Here is a 21,260-nt window from a genome sequence, read left to right as displayed (position 1 = left end):
CATTATTTAAACCAAATTCATTTACTTGAGGCTAAATTGATTTAATTGATATTTTATATATAGTTATAATAAGTGTTCATTCAGTATTGTTGTAATTGTCATTATTACAAATAAATAAATAAAAATCGTCCGATTAATCGGTATCGGCGTTGAAAAATCATAATCGGTCGACCTCTAGTTTGGACCATGATAGTTCGTTAACACACCGAATTGGATTAATTAGAAAATAAAAGCAGTACTTTTTTTCAATAAGTGAGAAATAAAAGGTGAGGTGTGTGAAGATGGTCAAATGCATGTCTCACGCCCTACGCTTTTAAATCAGGGTCCCAGGTGCTAATCAATTCACTTAAAGCTGTTAGAACACCTGTTACTAAGGGCATGATTGATTTACAACCGGGGGCATCACCACTACCTGAAACAGACAGTGTTCTATGTGAGTCATCACAAAACCATCTCCCATGGCCTTTTGCTTTTCAATGTATCAGAGGACTCTTTTCTCCTTCCCTCCCTCTCCCCCTTTCCTTCCCTCCCTCCCTCATCCCCTTTCCTTCCTTCCCTTCCTCGCTCTTGCCTTCCCTCCCTCACTCGCTCTTGCCTTCCCTCCCTCACTCGCTCTTGCCTTCCCTCACTCGCTCTTGCCTTCCCTCAATCTCCAACACTTTTTCCCCTCCCCGCGTCTCCCTTTCTCTCTCTCCCCGCGTCTCCCTTTTCCCCTCTTTTTTTCTCCCAGCGTCTCCCTTTTCCCCTCTTTTTCTCCCCCGCGTCTCCCTTTTCCCCTCTTTTTCTCCCCCCGCGTCTCCCTTTTCCCCTCTTTTTCTCCCCCCGCGTCTCCCTTTTCCCCTCTTTTTCTCCCCCGCGTCTCCCTTTCCCCCTCTTTTTCTCCCCCCCGCGTCTCCCTTTTCCCCTCTTTTTCTCCCCCGTCTCCCTTTTCCCCTCTTTTTCTCCCCCGTCTCCCTTTTCCCCTCTTTTTCTCCCCCGCGTCTCCCTTTTCCCCTCTTTTTCTCCCCCCGCGTCTCCCTTTTCCCCTCTTTTTCTCCCCCCGTCTCCCTTTTCCCCTCTTTTCTCCCCCGCGTCTCCCTTTTCCCCTCTTTTTCTCCCCCCGTCTCCCTTTCTCCCTCCTTCTCTCCCTGAGTCTCCCTCTTTCTCTCCCTGAGTCTCCCTCTTTCTCTCCCTGAGTCTCCCTCTTTCTCTCCCTGAGTCTCCCTCTTTCTCTCCCTGAGTCTCCCTCCCCCCCCCTCCGTGTCCCTCTCTCTCCCTCTCTCTGTCCCCCTCTCCCTCTCTCCTCCTCCCTCTCTCCTCTTCCCTCTCTCCTCTTCCCTCTCTCCTCTTTCCTCTCCTCTCTTTCCTCTCCTCCTCCTCTCCCCTCCTCCTCTCCCCTCCTCCTCTCCTTCTCCTCTCCCTCCTCCCCCTCCTCCTCCCCTCCCTCCTCCTCTCCCTCTCTCCTCCTCCTCTCCCTCTCCTCTCCCCCTTCTCCCTCCTCCTCCTCTCCCCTTCCTCCTCCTCCCTCCTCCTCCTCTCCTCCTCCCCCTCCTCCTCCTCCTCCTCCCCTCCTCCTCTCCTTCTCCCTCCTCTCCCTTCTCCCCCTCTCCTCTCCTCTCCCCCTCTCCTCCCTCCCTCTCCCTCCTCTCCTTCCCCTCCTTCTCCTCCTCCTCCCCCTCCCCTCCTCCCTCCCCCCCTCCTCCCATCTCTCCCCCCTCCCATCTCTCCCCCAGTCTCCTTCTCCCTCTCTCTCCAGGCCAGTGCCTGGGCATGACAGTTCCTCATCTGTCTCCCATCACCACCGGGGTCAGAACTGGGGCCACCTCAGGGTTCAGAGGTCACCCCACTGGGGCTGTTGTGGTGTTAAGCCTCTGCCACAGTGGGAGGGGTACACAGGAAACACACACGTACGTCTGCCCCACACTAGGCCACCAGTTTGGGTCGGCCTGTGCCTCCGAGGAGTGAGAGAAGAGAGAAAGGGGGGCAGAGAGAGAAAAGATAAAGGGGGGCAGAGAGAGGAAAAAGAAAGGGGGACTGTTCTGGAAAAGCACTCTAAACTAAAGGCAATGGCTGACTCCCAATGCTTAACCATGAGACTGGGAATAGAGAACAGAACAAACTGTCAATGTACTCTCGAGTGCTCAAGCTGGGCAAAGGCGAAGAGCGTTTCATATAGAGAAGGGAACGGGATGTGATGTTGGCCTACGGGGGGGGGGGTCAAGAGTCAGCGTCAAAGGTCATACACGGGATGCTCACTGACAGTCAAGTCAGGAGGTGTAGAACCCTAACCTGTAGCCAATGCATCTGTATAGAACCACACACCCCCCCACAAGCCGTATAAAATGTGAATTAGAAAAACTACATATTTCGTAATGACAGAGATAAATGCAGGCCAAAGTTACGTAGCCTAGTAGAACAAGTTGAACAGTGTTTAACCAGGCTGTTTGGTTGACTTCCGTGTAAATCTGAATAGAAAATCAGCTTGCCACTCACGCTTCCCATGCAAACCAGTTGACCCCTATATAAGTATACTTGAAAGGGGGAGGCACAGAGAGAGATAAGTGGCAGGTAGCCAAGCGCTTAAGAGCGCTGGGGCCAGTAACCCAAAAGTCGCTGGTTTGAATGTCTGGTGGTTCAAATCTGTCGTTCTGCCCTTGAGCAAGGCAGTTAACCCCCAACAACAACAGCTCCCCCGGGTGCCGTGGACGTTGATTAAGGCAGCCCTCCCCGCAACAATCTGATTCAGAGGGTTCATTCAATGCAGAAGACATTTCGGTTGAATGCGTTCAGTTGTGCAACTGACTAGTTATCCTCCTTCCCAAATGAATGGCGAGAGACCGGGTACAAGGAGAGGTGAGGATTGATAGAGCAGAACGTAGGGAGGGCGAAAGAATGGAAGGAGAGTTCGGCAGAGAGAGGAGGGAAGGAGTGAACATGAGGGAGAGATAAATAGGGAGGGAACGAGAGAGAAAATTAGGAAGAGACTGGGAGGGAGGGAACGAGAGAGGGGGAGAAGGCATTAGGACAATTCCATGCTTAACAGAACGATAATGAAACTCAGATTTTTCCACTTTAAAAATGTATGCACTGAACGTGAATTAAAGTGGAGAGATGCCAGAGTTCCAATTTCCACAGAGAACATCACAAAAAAACACATTTACTTGAAGAACAGAACAGACGCAAAGTCTGGTAACAGAATGACACTTTGTGCCGTTTGCATCATCATGTTGTTACTGTGGAATGGCCCATTACATCATAGAGGAGACTAGGCGGTACTCTGCAGTCTCCTCGTGAACTCACTTTGCGTACGAGTAGGGAACCAGAACGTTGTTTATTTGGTTTGCCCTGGGTCCTGTTCATTAGAGCTTACCGGAGCAGAACGTTTAGCAAACGGAAAAGGAGCGCTCGTTTCTTACTGAACAAGTTCAGATACTGCATCGCTTGGTTTTGGAACGTTCTCGGACGTTTCGTGCCCACTGGACAAGACCATGGTAAGCACACACACACACACACACACACACACACACACACACACACACACACCTTTCTGTACTAGCTTCACCCTCTCCAACACAGAGAATTGATAACCCTTTTGTGGTTCAAAAAGAGGAAGCAGTAGAGTCGGCGACTATGACGTAGGCTGTATGAAAACACCACTGTGCCATCATGAGTAATGGCTGAATAGATGTTTCCATAAACCAAACTTCTAAAAATGGGTGTGGGTGTGCAGTCTAATTTTGGCGTCGTACCCCACCCACCAACACAATGCTCTCACACACACCACCAACTCCCGTGCGTGTGCGTGCGTGTGAGGAGGACTGAGGGGCTAATAAAACAGAGGCAGCAATGACACGTCGTCTCAACGGATTCCTCTGTAGAAAAACATGACAGCCAGCCAGACACACACCAACCCATAATAATAATAATACTGTGTCTCACTCCGCAACTCATTTCCCCAGTCTCTCAAACTTAACACTCCACCCGCACCCCAAATGGCGACGAGAGCCCTTTTCAAGTCCAAAAACACATCAACATCACATCGTATCACGATGAATTCTCAAGAAGGAGAAAACTACTCTTATTACAATGGTAACATTTCATGAAAATCAGCAAGAGGGGAAGTTAATAACAATAAATGCCAATTCGAAGACGCTTTTATCCAAAAAGACTTAGTCATGCGTGTAAACATTCCCCCGGAATCGAACCCACAATCCTGGCGTTGAAAGTGCCGTGCTCCGCCAACGAAGCCATACAGGAGGAGTAACCGTCTAGAATTAAGTCGTCTTACATTAAGAGGTCAAATGCTGCATTTTCACCTTTAACCCCACTATGCCATACTGTAGAGGTAGGTGGAAAGGAGAGGGGCGTTCCTGTGCGTTTGGTAGGGCTCAACTGTAGCCTCTCGGGGGGGGTGGACCAAAAATGAACACAAAGAACAAATAAAACATTTAGGGAGGCCTGCTGGGTTAAGAATAGCACTCCAGTGTGTCTGTGTGTGTGTGTGTGGTAATGGCACATTACAGAGTGGGTCCCATATTCCCAGCACCTCTACATTGTCCCCTGGGAAGTGTGCGTCTCAAACTAAAGGCTGCTATAGATGACAGTTGTTTGTTTTTCCTTACCATGAATACATGAATCTAGTCTATAACATTTAACACGGACTAAATTTAGAAAGTCTGCTTCAACAGCTATCGACCCCCCCCGTCACAATACCCCCCCACTGTTCCTGTGGGGGAGTCAACCCTGGCCTTGGGTCCGGTTCTGGAACATGGATAAGGGTGTGGCCGGACTCTCCCAAATGGTAGGACGGGGGTGGGGTTATACGAGTAGGCCAAACACAGTTGGTATTACTGCTCTCAAGTGCTTTGACTGCCTGTGTGACAAAGCAGGCAGGTGAGTGTGGATGAATGAATGGTGGCTATTTCAGAGCACATGGCAGCGCTCACTTAATTTCACCCCTCTCTATCCCCTCTAGGCAAACAGGCCTCATCCACCATGCTCAGTCAGTCAATGAAAGGGGCCATTGGCACAGTGAGGGTGGGGCAAAGAGATCATTAAGACGTGGGCTGAGAACATCATCAGTTCAACACTGTAAGACTACTGTATATGGCCTAGCAGGCTACAACCCCGCACAGCGTGCAAAAAGGAGAACATCGTCTCCACACGGGCTCTGAAAGAGATCCACCGACAAGGTCACAGTCTAAAGTACATTCGGGTGAGGAGGCCCCGTATTCAAAAAGCCTCCTGGAGTAGGAGTGCTGATCTAGGATCAGTTTTGCCCTTTTTAAATGATAATGACTAAGATTACATGGGACAGGGAGGACCTGATCCTAGATCAGAACTCCTAGTCTGAGACGCTTTATAAATATACAGGCCCTGGACCCTTTGTGTTCGGGAGACTAAATCGAGAGGAACTTACTCCAGGCCAAGGTTGTGTTCATTAGGGCACACTGTAAACATGTTCTGATGTTACCCAAACGTTTAGTGCTTAACGAACATGACCTTGCCCTGATTCAACACCACACAATATATCAACATCCCTTGGTGACATCCTCAATGGGAGAAAAAAAAAAAAACGCACAAATGACATACAGCCTAAATTTAAAATCAACAAAATGCATAGAACGAAGCAGAGATCCAATACAGAGACATTTTGCCACCTTTTGTTCCTTTAAAAGAAAGCGAGAACAAAAACACTTCCTACAATAGGCAGATAATGGGAAGGATGGGGGAAGTGGGAGAGAGAGGAGGACAGAGACGGAGAGATGATGGGGGAGGGAATAGACCATTAGGATATGAGTAGGGGGAGGGAATAGACCATTAGAATATGAGTAGGGGGAGCAGGCCCCACCCTCAACAAAACTGCAGCACCCGGCCTCCCCCTGCTAGAATCCGGCTCTGTTCACAAACACGAACACACCCAGCATGAGCCCCCTGAGGAAAAGAGCACAAAATAATGGTGTTCCAAAAAGGCTCGTAGTAGACCCAAAATACAAATTCCAAATCATGCCAGACTGACAAAACGGCACCGGTCAAGCACGACTGACAGCCAGCATGCAGCGAAGGAAAAGAGGAGAGCAGAGCGAGTAGAAGATCACACAGAGTGACTCTGGCATACAAGCACAATTAAAAACAGGAGGGGAGAGAGAGAGAGAGAGAGAGAGAGAGAGAGAGAACTGAGATAAAGAGGAGAGAAAGAGAGACATGAAGGGAGGGAGAAAGCAAGACAAAGACAGGGAGCGACGGGAAAAGAACGAACGACAGAGAAAAGGAGAGAGGAGCTGACCAGATGATACGTTCCCACACCCAGAGGCAGCAGCAGCTAGAAGTCAGCTGGTGTTTGCAGCAGTCAGCAGGTTGCTCCATAGCAACAGCAACAGCCCTACCAACAGCCCTACCCCCATAGCAGCCACGTAACTATGCAAATACAGTGCCTTCAGAAAGTATTCACACCCCTGGACCCTTCCCACATTTTGCACACAGCCCGAATTTAAAAATGGATTCAATTAAAAGATTGTGTCACTAATCTGTCACTAATCTATACAAAACACCCAATAATGTCAACATGTAATTATGTTTTTAAGACATGTTTACACATGAATAATACAAATCTATAGAGTCAATTTATTTATTTATTTTAATTTCACCTTTATTTAACCAGGTAGGCCAGTTGAGAATAAGTTCTCATTTTGCAACTGCGACCTGGCCAAGATAAAGTAAAGCAGTTCGACACATACAGCACAATACAGATGCACAATCGAGAGCATCCTGTCGGGCTGTATCACCGCCTGGTACAGCAACTGCTCCGCCCACAACCGTAAGGCTCTCCAGAGGGTAGCGAGGTCTGCACAACGCATCACCGGGGGCAAACTACCTGCCCTCCAGGACACCTACACCACCCGATGTCACAGGAAGGCCAAAAAGATCAAGGACATCAACCACCTGAGCCACTGCCTGTTCACCTCGCTATTATCCAGAAGGTACGGTCAGTACAGGTGCATCAAAGCAGGGACCGAGAGACTGAAAAACAGCTTCTATCTCAAGGACATCAGACTGTTAAACAGCCATCACTAACACTGGGTGGCTTCTGCCAACATACTGACTCATCTCTCTAGCCACTTTAATAATTAAAAATTGGATGTAATAAATGTATCACTAGTCACTTTAAATAATGTTTACATACCCTACATAACTCATCTCATGTACATACTGTACTCTATACCATCTACTGCAACTTGCTTATGCCGTTCGGCCATCGCTCATCCATATATTTATATGTACATATTCTTATTAATTCCTTTACACTTGTGTATACAAGGTAGTTGTTGTGAAATTGTTAGATTACTTGTTAGATATTACTGCACGGTGGGAACCAGAAGCACAAGCATTTTGCTACACTCGCATTAACATCTGCTAACCATGTGCATGCAACAAATAACATTTGATTTGATCCATCTTGTGATCTTCCTCGATTTGTAAAATTTTTTACCTTTATTTAACTGGGCAAGTCAGTTAAAAACAAATTCTTATTTACAATGACGGCCTAGGAACAGTGGGTTAACTACCTTGTTCAGGGGCAGAACGACAGATTTGAACCTTGTCAGCTCGGGGATTCGAACTTGCAACCTTCGGTTACTAGTCCAACGCTCTAACCACTAGGCTACCCTGCCGCACCCTTTGATTTGATTGTTTACAGTAAACGCTGTGCCACTGAGCCATTACATAGCTCTGCTAAATGGCACATGATATCATTCATTCCGTTGTGCATGGTCCTTGGAAAAAGCTAACTACCACGGAAATGTACGACGCAGGAACAAATAGGCATTTACGTATGGTGATAACCAGTAGCTCTGCAACCATAAACGTTCTGATATCAGAATGTTTATCACTAATATCCTTGGGTAATGAGTAACATATCGTTTCCAGGCTCGCAACAACCATCAGTTTGTTCATCGCTGACAAATATCACTGCTGGGTTTGATTTTCATATCGGGGCAATCATCATCCAGCCAATTAGACTGAGAAAGAGACTATTCACGGGGGTAAAAAAAAAAACACAGTCACACACACAATGGAAGTGCAGTCACCCAGCACAGAAATAACCCACTAATGTGTTAAAAGTCCTCAAATCTCCTTGCAGAGTAACACTGGCTTGGCAGCTAGCATATCGGCTCAATAAGAACGATGCTGTACGTTTATATTCGTACTAGGTCGGTCTCTCTTTTACTAGCTATCCTAGTATTTCAGGGTCAGCGTCTAACCGTGGTGTGTCCGTAGTGCGTAACACACACACACCTGTTAGGGAACATAGAGCACAGTGGGTATAGTGCTGTCCAATCCACACCTCACCGTCTCCCTATAGGCCGACAGACAGCACAGACTGGCACCACAGCACAGACTCCAGAACAGCTGGGAATGTCATCATTCATCCCAGCAGCCCCAGCTCCTGCCAGCTGCTCCAGCCAGCCTCTGACCTCTTGACCTCTGACAGCTGGCTGGGAATTGGTTACTGGTAACTGGCACATTGCACACACGTCCACAGGCACGTCCACGTGCGCACACGCCAAACACACAGTCTTGTTTTATTAGGCCTCCTGACTCTAGCAACTATCGGTAGTATGTCTGTCTGTCCGTCCGCCGTGCCACCTTCACGTCCGCCGTGCCACCTTCACGTCCGCCGTGCCACCTTCACGTCCGCCGTGCCACCTTCACGTCCGCCGTGCCACCTTCACGTCCGCCGTGCCACCTTCACGTCCGCCGTGCCACCTCCGGCCTTCCGACCATTCTCTGGCATAATATTCAGGAATGCCAGCCTGCCCCTGAAGGGTGTGCAACATGTGCCCCCCCCCACACACACACAAACATTCACAGGGAATTTGGGACGTACCCGTATACACACGCAAACAACTATACTGTTCCCCGCTAGTTCATTTATCTCCCAAGCGCTGACTCTCCATCTTCAAGAGTCAGATTCCCTCACCACCAAAGGGGATGGTTAGTTTTTAAAAGGACAGATGCAGACACACACACACACAGTCAGTCACACACACACATATCCATGGAGACCGTAGCAACAATAGCATCCTGCCAGTCAGTAGTACATGGTCTATAGTGACACACTTCACCCCAAACCTCCCCTTGTTAAGAGTTTTTTTCAACCCTCATTCCCAGTGTCGACCCTCATTCCCACAGCGAGTCGACCCTCATTCCCACACTGAAAGCATCTCATCCTCAAGGAATGAGTAGACGTCTCGAAATACACTGACATGGCACATGACTAGCCTGCCCCCCTCAACCCCGATTTCCAACCTACTATCCCCCCCCATCCTACTGCTGTATTCGTCTCTTTATTTAGTTAGGAATGTAGATGTAGGCTAAAGGTTGTAGAAGGAAGAAAGTGTAGGATTCCACGTTGCTCCTGGACTGCTGCTGACCGCAGCACTACCGCTGAGCCACACCACTGTCCTACCTCCTCTGATATGTCTCGGTTCTTGGGGACCCAGAGGGGTGCACGGTTTTCTTCTAGTCCAGCGCGAAGACACCTGATTCGACTTATCAAAAGGCTCAATGACTCGTTGGGTTGGTTGTGTTCGTGAGGGGCGAGAACAAAAACGTGCACCCCTCTGGGTCCCCCTGGATGACCAGGATTGGGAAACACACACCACAATGAGGGAAGACAAGTGTGACAGCCTGGAGACATGAGAGAGCAAGCTCTTCACAGTGGTGGTGAAGGGGACAAGACAGCGCAGGACACAGACTCTCAGAGGACGCGTGACAAAAATCACTTCAACGCTACTCCTCCACTTCCCGGGAACAGGCCGGTGCGGAGGGGGGGGGGACTTGTTCCCTACACCCCTCAGGCAGCCACACAGACTACGTCCCAAATGTCACCCGATTCCCAACACAGTGCACTACACGCAGCCCCCCCCCTCCTGTCTGTCCTCTGCCTTTCTTCCTTCAACTTACAGAAGAAAAAAAAACAGGCACAGCAAGAGCATTGAAATAGAATAACATTGTATTTTTTAAATTTTCCTCCCTTTTTCGTGGTATCCAATTGTTAGTAGTTACAGTCTTGTCTCATCGCTCGGGAGAGACAAAGGTTGAGAGCAATGCGTCCACCTGAAAAACAACCCAACCAAGCCGCACTGCTTCTTAACACAGCGCGCATCCAACCCGGAAGCCAGCCGCACCAATGTGTCGGAGGAAACACCGTGCACCTGGCAACCTTGGTTCGCGGGCACTGAGCCCGACCCCCCACAGGAGTCGCTAGTGCGCGATGAGACAAGGATATCCCTACCCGCCAAACCCTCCCTAACCCGGACGACGCTAGGCCAATTGGTGCATCGCCCCACGTACCTCCCGGTCGCGGCCGGCTGCGACAGAGCCTGGGCTCGAACCCAGAGTCTCTGGTGGCACAGCCTTAGACCACTGAGCCACCCGGAAGGCCTAATAGCACAACATTTTGAATAGGAATGGCCATTCTAGTAATTCTATTTCAATGAGCAAGAGCCTCTCTTTCACTGTGGAGATTCTGTCAGAAGAGTCATGGTACATCCATGATTTGTTTTAAATGTCCATGCCTGGTTCCAACGGCTCAGAGTTAGAGCATGGTGCTGGCAACACCAGGGTAGTGGGTTCCATCTTCTAAATCTAAAACTACAGGGGTCAGATTGGCTCCCATTCCAATTCTTTCGATAGAGTCCATGTACTGGCTAGCCCTGTCGTTCCAGATTAGTTTGTGCCGTCTTGCCAAGTCCTATAGCCATCAACTAACATCTATGACCACCTAGCTATGTAGTGGTGGCAGGAAACGGACTAAAACAGCACCCTAAAGGAAGGGGTTAAAGGTGTCTCTTACCTCTGGTGTGTCTCTCCCTTCGTCCCACTCAGGTCAAAGGAGGTCAAATGAAGCCAAGTCAGGACCAAGCTTTTATGTCCTGGAGAGGAGAGAATAGGAGAAGGGAAAAAAAGAATCCCATTTGATTCACCATCTTTTTTTTGTTGTTTTAAAGTGGAGACAAAAAGAAGATGGCTGAAATTCAGCTCAGCAAGGGCCATTACTCGAGTGACAAATGGGGACCTATGGATTGATGACGCTTGTTCTCATAGCGCTGTAGGGAAATCACATGGACTGCGTCGCTGTACACAGACAGAGAGAGATCAATCTCACCGTCACAGGGAGTGGTTTCAGAGCCTGGGTGTGGAGAACTCTTAGACACACTGGGCTGAGCAAATTGAATCAAGCTAAGAAGCTAACACAAGTAGCTTGTGACAAACGTACGCAGGTAAAATGAGGAGCAGCGCACTTCCACAGGTCGAGTCACAGACCACAAGCTAATCAAAATCCCGACTCGCGTTACGAGTCACCAAATCACCAGGCTAGTCCCGTATGCCGATTCAGACAAATCACAACCGAGTATGTCTCATGTCCAGAAAGAACGCCGACTCTTATGTTAAACATGATTCAAATCAATCATATAGGATGGAAGATTAGTTTTATGTCAAAAAAAAAATAATGCTGATTCGTGGCCCGGCTGGTCAACCTCTGGCACACGTCTACAGTGTTGGAATAGGTTTGAATTTGGCCTTCTGCCCTTTGACACAATCTTTCCCCACGGTCTTCCTCTCTGTTCAGTAAAGTGCCCCAAAAAATATAAACCGTACCAGTGAAAAGTTGGGACACACCTACTCATTCAACATTTCTTTATTTTTACTATTCTCTACATTCCATATATAGTGAAGACATCAAAACTATAAATAACACATATGGAATCATGAAGTAACCAAAAGAAGAAGTGTTAAACAAAATCAAAATATATTTGTAGCCACTCTTTGCCTTCATGACAATTTTTGCACACACTTGGCATTCTCTCAACCAGCTTTAATGAGGTAGTCACCTGGAATGCATTTCTATTAACGGGCGTGCCTTGTTGAAAGTTAATTTGTGGAATTTCCTTCTTAATGCGTTTTAGCCAATCAGTTGTGTTGTGACAAGGTAGGGGTGGTATACAGAAGATAGCCCTATTTGGAAGAAGACCAGGTCCATATTATGGAAAATAACCAAAACAGAAATGACAGTCCATTACTTCAAGACATGAAGGTCAGTCGATGTGGAAAATGTCAAGAACCTCTAAAGTTTCTTCAAGTGCAGTCGCAATACCCATCAAGCACTATGATGAAAGTGGCTCTCATGAGGACCGCCACAGGAAAGGAAGACCAAGAGGTACCTCTGCCGCAGAAGAGAAGTTCATTAGGAGGTAACTGCACCTCAGATTGCAGCCTAAATAAATGCTGATGAGTCCAAATTTGAGATTTTTGGTTCCAGCCGCCGTGTCTTTGTGAAACGCAGAGAAGGTGAACGGATGATCTCTGCATGTGTGGTTCCCACCGTGAAGCGTGGAGGTGTGATGGTGCTCTGCTGGTGACACAGTCTGATATATTTAGAATTCAAGGCACACTTAACCAGCATAGCTACCACAGCATTCAGCAGAGATACACCATCCCATCTGGTTCGCGCTTAGTGGGACTGCCATTTGTATTTCAACAGGACAATGACCCAACACACCTCCAGGCTGTGTTAAGACTATTTGACCAAGGAGAGTGATGGAGTGCTGCATCAGATGACCTGGCCTCCACAATATCCCAACCTCAACCCAATTGAAATGGTTTGGGATGATTTGGACCGCAGAGTGAAGGAAAAGCAGACAACAAGTGCTCAGCCTATGTGGGAACTCCTTCAAGACTGTTGGAAAAGCATTCCAGGTGAAGCTGGTTGAGAGAATGCCAAGAGGGTGTAAAGCGGTCAAGGCAAAGGGTGGCTACTTTGAAGAATCTCAAATATTTTTTGATTTGTTGAACACTTTTTTTGGTTACTACATGATTCCATATGTGTTATTTCATAGTTCTGATGTCTTCACTATTATTCTACAATGTAGAAAATAGTAATAAAGAAACACCCTTGAATTCGTAGGTTTGTCCAAACTTTTCACTGGTACTATATATCTCTATATCTCTGGTGTGAAAAATGCTGACTCGTTGTGTGGTGAACATGGCCACACAGTTGGTGTTTGTTTGCCTCAGAGTACACACTCCAGCCTTCGTTATCCCAGTTGGCCTCAGCTGTCCCTTTGTAGAACTATGCAGACGGACTGTCCACACAAAGTATGTGGCTCTATTCAAAACACAGGGGGGGGTTCTTTCATGGTGTGTGTGTCTGACTGACACACATACACACCATCTGTTTCTAATATTACCACTCAGCTTGACTTACAGTGAGCGATCAAGCCTTCCCTGCATGATATCTTCCCAGCAATTATGCCTGTCAGTCAACACAGACATTGTAATGGAGGTGACATGTGGGTTTGAACAGCTGTATGCGCTGCAGTAGCAGCAATGATGCCCAAAGCGGGCGCCACTTCTCTCTCAACACACAGGAAGTAAACAAGTGTGACATCATTATCCCAGATGCGAGAGAGGGAGGATGTGTGCATAAGGGGGTGGACATTTCTCCAAGGATCCACAACAGCAGGACCTTCACTGTCAATCTCTTACACTGGGTGGATTCTAAGTGCAGGAGTTGCATTTCAAGGGCCAAAGCAAAGGTTAGAGAATCAAGTCCTCTAATTTGGGAGAGGGTTTAAAAACTCCTGAAAAAGATATCACACTACCAGTAATGATCCCCTACAGCCAATAAGGCTGCACCTTTTGTCTCTGTTGGTTTCTATTGAGATGAGTGTTGGTGTAGGCGTCTGCCGAAAAAAAAAAAAAAAATGTAGAGGAAACACTGCTTCCTGTACTGTATATTCAAATCTCCCTAGGATACAGGTGTCCTTCTCCCACCCATACTTCCTGATCTGGCCTAATCCCACATTTCCTGTCTGAGCAGGAAGTGGGAAAGAGGGCACTTGGCAGAGGTGCTTCTACACCTGCATTGCTTGCTGTTTGGGGTTTTAGGCTGGGTTTCTGTACAGCACTTTGAGATATCAGCTGATGTACGAAGGGCTATATAAATACATTTGATTTGATGTCAGAGGATAATAAAAACGAGTATTGCTACAGAGAGGAAACAGAGATAAATCAGACTGTGTACAGTAATGGACATTATCCACAACTAACGCAACCCCAAGCCAAAAGACTCCTGAAAGGGCCATCAAATGGCTACCTGGACTATTTGCATTGTGTGCCTCCCCCAACCCCTCTTTTTACACTACTGCTACTCTGTTCATCATATATGCATAGTCACTTTAATCATAGCTACGTGTACGTACATACTACCTCAATCAGCCTTACTAACCGGTAGCCCTCGCTACTTTCATAGCGTCGCTACTGTATATAGTCTTGTCTTTTTACTGTTGTTTTTAATTTTTTACTTACCCATTGTTCACCTAACACCTTTTTCGCACTATTGGTTAGAGCCTGTAAGTAAGCATTTCACTGTAAGGTCTACCTACACCCGTTGTGTTCGGCAAACATGACAAATAAACTTTGATTTGAGGCAAAAACATTTGGGAGTGCGTGTGCATGAGTGCGACACATCCAAACCGGTGACCTCAGCCACACAGATCACATTGCATACACAGTAGTTAGGACATTCGTCACACTGCCTCATGCATTCTCTAACGAATGCTCAGTTTACATCGTGACGCATTTCATTACACAGAGTCTTGCCCCGGATTGTGAACGGACAACTGTACCGTTTAACGCAAGATGGAGGAGAGCCTGTCTCTCGTCAGAGATCACATTTATCTCGGAAGATCGCAAAATGTGACCTTTTCAATCAAAACAGGATAAATACGCCGGCACAATAAAAACGCAACAAGCGACAATTGCAAAGATTTTACTGAGTTTACAGTCCAGACGCTGGCAGTCATGAAATTTCGCCATCCGGCAAATAACTGTCGGTCTCACTGTAATTGACCACAATTAACAAACACATTTAGCATCTCCTGGCTTCCACACACAGCCCACACTGATGCAGGCCTTTGAAACATCTACATTTTAAAAAGGCTATTAACTCCATGTAATATAGCCTACACCTCCGGAATATATCCATTATTTATTTTAGACAGGTCTAAAGAAACATGATATGAAGAAAATGTAGTCTATTTCAGAAGAACAGAGTAGCATACTCTGAGTTGTCCTTATGTGAGGTCTTGATGTGGCTATGCCAAATGGCTGTGGGCTACACCATTTCCTTTAGCAGACAAGATTTGGTTAGAATTCCATGGCATTATTTTATACTATGAAGAATACAATTGAACATAGCTGAATAAAATAGAAAGGATATTTTCTCCAAATGATTCGAGGGAGTGCGCACATGCTGCTATTCTGTGTTAAGCAGTTAACAAAGAAACAGGTGCTCCTATGTGCTTAATTTAGAGCTATTTATGTAACTTTAGTTGCGATACAAATGTTGGCCTATATGTTTTGCATGATGCGACTAATGCTGATTTTAAAAAAGGTTGCATGAAAGGCATGAGCTCTGCATAGTTTTTTTTGCGCAGGCTGTACACACTTCTAGTCTCTCATTCACTATTTGACAAGCACTTGATAATGACTCTAATTTCCGGGACGGGATCCCCTTTGTGGCCGTAATCCACCCTAAAAAGAAATCAATGCTTCTTCTTTGTTGTGCCCTTCTACCAGAGTGCAATGGGCTCTCCATCACGTTGAAGTCTCTCTTACAGGCTACAAGTTTTAGACAGACACATTGGGAATGCAACTGCCCGTGTCCGTTATCAAAAATTACTGCAAATGTGATTAAGCATCTAATGAGTCTATAAGGTGCATTTGTATGATGAAAATTATTTTCCCCACGCCTGAAATATTTATTTATTTATTTATTTATATATGCCCGTTAGGCTCCATACCCCTTGTAAAGCGGATTAATGTGCTTCATTTTAAAATGTTTTTTTTTGGCCACTTTAGTTGTGATGACCTTATTACAATATACAGGCCTATGGCCTGATTACATGAGGTGTGCTACTATGATTAGAAAAAGTCGCCATTTTTTTAAATGTTTATGCTGGGCATCATTCACAAGCGATGGGCAAATATTTTCACCCATCAGACTATTTTTGATATAATCTTGTCTTTACATATACTAAATAATATGTGTGTGAAATTGTTTTGATTTAGAACGGACCATTATCATGCACCAGTCTCAAAAATGGGGCAGCGGGAAAAAAAATACATCTGTGCACTTAAATAGTAGTTTATTTTCATGACAGCCAGGAAGGCTATACTCCTGTTGTAAAGACAAGCAATGTGCATAATATTAGGAAAGTTGAGAAATAAATATAGTAGGCCTAGCCTATAGAAAGCTGATGGGATCCTCCTCTATTTAGTAGAAGCCATCACTCTGTTTTCTCCCACAATTGCCTAGCCTATTGAAATGTTGCGCAACATGAGCTCATGGGCTCACATGAATTGTTTGATTCGATTTTTTCGATCACATTACCATTGATGTCAGAGTGATTAGAGGGACAATAGTGATAAGTACTAGGCAGTTAGCAACTTTGGTAGGCTACTAATGACCAGCAGCATCAGAGCTTGGAGAATCCTAATTACCGTCACGTGGTATTTGACTGCCTTTATGACTCGTGACCGGTAATATGGTCAGCGCAACAGCCCTAGTTACAGTTCATTAAAGGAAATCAGACCATTTAAAAACATTCATTAGGCCCTAATCTATGGATTTCACATGACTGGGAATACAGATTTGCATCTCTTGGTAAGATAACCTTTAAAAAAATAAAAGTAGGGGCGTGGATCCGAAAACCAGGTAGTATCTGGTGTGACCACTATTTGCCTCATGCAGCGCGACATCTCATTCACATAGAGTTGATCAGGCTGTTGATTGCGGCCAGTGGAATGTTGTCCCACTCCTCTTCAATGGCTGTGCGAAGTTGCTAGATATAAAACACATGTTCTGTAAAAGGTAATGTGAACGAGGCTTAAAAGGACGAGTAGGCGAAGTCTTTCAGAAGAGCAAATCACAAGTGTCCATAGAGCATGAGTCATCATGACCAGGTCCATCGTGCAACCAGAGCAATGCATGGCCATCAGAGTAGGGTGAAGTTACGCTGATCTTAAGTCAGTTGAGACCACCCTTTATGATCAAACCACACAAGTTGTTTAGTTCACTCCCGAGTGCAGAGAGACTGTTCACACTGAGGGGGTAAACGCACCAGAGTTCAGAAAACCTGCACCAAAACAATTTGGTGTGAAAGACCCCTCAGACTAAGGAGTGCAAGCGTCAGGCCCTCCCTGTCCACCATTCATTATGACAGAAAAGGCTAAACTGGTCCACGGTCAGCACCCCTACTTAGAAGATTCATGAATATGGGCCTTGACCCTCTCCCTCGCTGTAAACTTCACTTTTGTTGCAACAGGTTCATGTTGGCTGACCCTGGACATGTGAGTAGCCCTCTGATGGCTCATATAACCAATAGGGATGCCAAGCTCGGCAGCTGATCTGGAACCAGGCCGCTCCACTAAATTTGGCACGACAGTGTGTAATCAGGTTCACGACACAACAAACCAGGCCCCAGCCAAGAAGATTAGCCCAGTGGGTCAGTCAGGGAGTTAGGAGTCGGAGAGACACTCACATACACACACTTAACATGTGTTCATACGCAAACGTGCCAATAGGTCACAGAAACGAACGCGGGCGGGCTGCGTGAGAGTGGTAAAACACTCACACGTGCCTCCAGTATGAGTGACTAAAGCTGCAGGTGTCAGTTTGATACGAGTCACCATCTATTTTATGGGGTGGGGGGGGACAGGTGCATAAGTTGAAGTGAGATATCTACAGTTTGCTAGCCAAAGCAGTTTCAAACTTCTCCAATGACATTATTGGCCTGGTCCGCCTATATTCAAAGCCCTGGGGGACATGTTTTCTGCAAGGGAACAGCACATGGCTGCATAACATTTAACACAACAGACGTTGACCAGTATAACTCCGTCTGAAGTTAGGACTACAGTAGTATGCCGCGGCCCTAAATGTGAGAAAACATGGCTTGTTCAATAAGAAACCCTCGTTTTCAGGTTGAAAAGCTATTTGCACAGAGTTCCCCTCATGAACACGGGTGTTAAAGCAGCAAAGCATTACAAAGTGAAACTGCTACACAGCCAAGTGTTCCAGATGTTGACTGTGGAAACTGGTCAAACGAATTGAGGAAAAATGACGAGAATGAGCTCAGTGTTTCCAAGCACGCATTTCCGGATGACATCATTGACACGAAGAGCAGCACAGTAGTCTCTTTCATTCATTTCTTTCTCTCTGCTCTCCATCCGATCACTAGGGTCATTTTCATAAGGCACCAAACTGAAGAAAACAGATTGAGACAGGGAGGGACCATTTGGACATGTCCACTAGGAAATGCTCATTTTCCTTCTCCTTTTCAAAATGCTTTAAAAACGTTTTGCGACGGTGCGCCCTACTGGAAATGACCCAGTTTCCCCCAACCAATGCCTTCAGTCTTGTAACGATTGTGTTGGCAGCTTGGCAGCTGAAGATTGAAGAAAGGTTAGCCAATAACCTCACTAGGGGCTCGATGATGTGCGTCGTCCCGCCGCCCTTGGCTCGCTGTAAAATGGGCAGTGTGACAGGGAGATGCTGGCCACATCCCGATTCGACAACCCTTCTCCTAAACTGTGCACTAGTACACTTCCCGTCATGGATTTAACAAACGGTGGAAACTCCCTCCGGCCAATGCGTACACCAACCCAATGATGGGGAGTGTGCAAGTGCACACTATGGCTGAAGGGGTGGAATATTGGGACAAAGCCGCATTTTCTCCCCTTTTTACTCGTCTCACAGGTCCAGAACAAATTCAAGGAAACGTACAGTATTCTACAGAGCCATTAAACTCCCATCCTTCTCATCTAGCGCAAGTAGCACAGCAAACCTGTTGTTTTTTTTTACGAATAAAGCAACACCTCACGGCACAAGGCCTCTACCCCACGTGATCCACTTGTCGTGTGTATTTACTGACATGTATGTGTAACTGACATGTATGTGTAACTGACAGATGCAAACGCACACCACGTGTTCATGATTTGAAATGCATGTCAATTGTGAAGTCTTTTGTCTGTTATGTCGTTTTCGTTTACGTGTCAGACCCCAGTTGGACTGGCTGTCGGGGATCCTAAGAAACTGGGATCCTAATAAACGGGGACCCTAATCAAATAAAAACCACTCTCATCCGTATGCACCTTCGCAATATCTGTGAAGTGAAAGCTTTTCTACAACCGATGTGAAGAGTGTAATGTGTGTAATGCATCTTTTAAAATAGGTCATATTTGCCTGGGCCTGGAAAGCAAAGAACGTGAAGGCAAGTTGTATATCTTTAATGGATAATGCAGGTTTTCTATTCTATACTGTCGGTGCCCAGTCTCAGCTCATAATATACAGGCTATACTATAAGAGAATCAGTGGACAAAACTAAATCTTTGAACAGACAAGAGGATTTTGTCACCCACCATCTAAGATTCTGAAATCGTTTCTGTAGTTGGAAACGGGTGAGATCATTCCTGAAACATTATTTTGTTTAAATATAATTTGATCGGAGAAATTAAGCTGATTGATTGCACCCCAAAAAAGTGGCCATTTTAAAAACGTATTAAGATTCATTTAATCCAAAAATAAATATGAGTACCTAACATCCGATTTGGACCATAACTCTTCCCAACAATGAGTAAGACTGAGTAATGAGGAATCCAATAAAATGATCACTAACCACCCACAGATCATCCACACCCTTACAACCAGTATGAGTTCTGGTTCTAAGGCAAGTATTATGGAGCTGCTGCTGTGAATCTGGCGAAACATTTTTTTAAACAGAAATTTCCGTCCTGTTCAATTTCAGTTTCAAAACGTTTTGCTAAAGTGTACGTTCACTGGATATCACCCATATTGCTAATGTCTAGGTGGTATGGTAAGAGAGAGAGTCGCCCATACATACTCAGCATAATCACACACGCGAAACACCAATAGAATAGAGCAGAGGGTCCCAAAGAAAATTGCATTTTTCCTTGAAACACAAACACACGCCGACAAAAATGCATGTGTTCACAGTTCAAAAACAGTTCCCTGAGGATTTAAAAGGAATGTGACCGAGAGACCACTCAGGGGGAACAGAGCAAACACAGCTATGGGTAGGAAAAATAGCGGAGGACTTCCGCAGAGGGGTGAGTGGAAGAGCTAGCTTAATCTGCACCGCCAATGACCTGATACGAGAGTTCACAGAGTCCGCGCACACAGTCAAACGCAAAACCTGGCTTCTCTCTACCACTCTATATCAACACAACACAGTCACACACACCCTGTGCATGTTCTTTCTCCTCGCCTCCCTCTCCTTCTCACGTCAAATCTTGGCTTCTCTCTACCACCCCACACAAAGACGCACGTCAGTGCTGCTGTCAGTGTTCCATGAGAACCAGCTGAACTTTGGGAGGAGAGCAGCAGCACACAGGATGGGAAGGATAATGATGTCAATCCCACCTGGTTTCCATGGCAATGAAGAAAACAGAGGTCATGTGAGGTCACTCAGAACAGAACTTTTCACTGGAGGGAAACAGGACATTCTGCATCCCAAATGGCACCCTATTCCCTACATAGTGCAATACTTTTCCCCTGGCCCCATAGAGCTCATTTGGGACACAACCAGATCGGAGAATCCAGCACAGGCTGGGCTCGAACACTTCAACTAGACCCAATGGACCAAATCAGTGGTTCCATGCAGAGCACAATATAAGGCCATCAAAAACTACATCCACGCCATTTCACATAACTGCCAATGGAAATCAATATAATACACTGGCTCGGCTAAAAATAGAACTTTGTATTTCGTTTCCCGTACTGATTAGGTGAAAGCAATACGGAAGAGCGCTACCTTTAGGTTATTAGGCCTATGCTATGGTGGGAAAGCAGCCATAATGCTTACTCGGACTTGGCCATGGGTCAAGGCTTCATTGCTTCTTGAGCTACCGTGCCTTGAAGAAATCAGTGAGGTGAAAGAGATGGACCATAGGAGAGACCTTTTTCAGTTTTGGAATGCAGCCATTCTGTACTTCAGACCTGGATCGTACTCATCAGTGCAAACCGTAGCAAAACGTTTTGCAAAGAAAACCTGAACTCGTCCAATAATTAAATGGTTTCGGTCAAATTTCCACAACATCCTGTCACACGACACTAATGCCAACACTGACTGGACCACAGCAAGAGCAGGCAGAGTCCATCTGCCTGTAGCTAACAGAGGCTTTGAGGACACAGGCTA

General features: G+C 46.2%; 1 protein-coding gene across 1 annotated transcript in view; it reads right to left on the bottom strand.

Moving 5' to 3' along the window:
• LOC118369972 (ras-associated and pleckstrin homology domains-containing protein 1-like) overlaps positions 1–21,260 on the bottom strand; it is a 77,046-nt gene that overhangs the window by 46,090 nt on the left and 9,696 nt on the right. Inside the window, 1 exon segment of the mRNA XM_052499058.1 lies at positions 10,838–10,916. The gene's annotated coding sequence lies outside the window, so the exon portion shown is untranslated.

This window comes from Oncorhynchus keta, chromosome 37, assembly GCF_023373465.1.
Source record: "Oncorhynchus keta strain PuntledgeMale-10-30-2019 chromosome 37, Oket_V2, whole genome shotgun sequence".
Taxonomy (NCBI): domain Eukaryota; kingdom Metazoa; phylum Chordata; class Actinopteri; order Salmoniformes; family Salmonidae; genus Oncorhynchus; species Oncorhynchus keta.
This window is presented reverse-complemented; position numbering and strand designations above follow the sequence as displayed.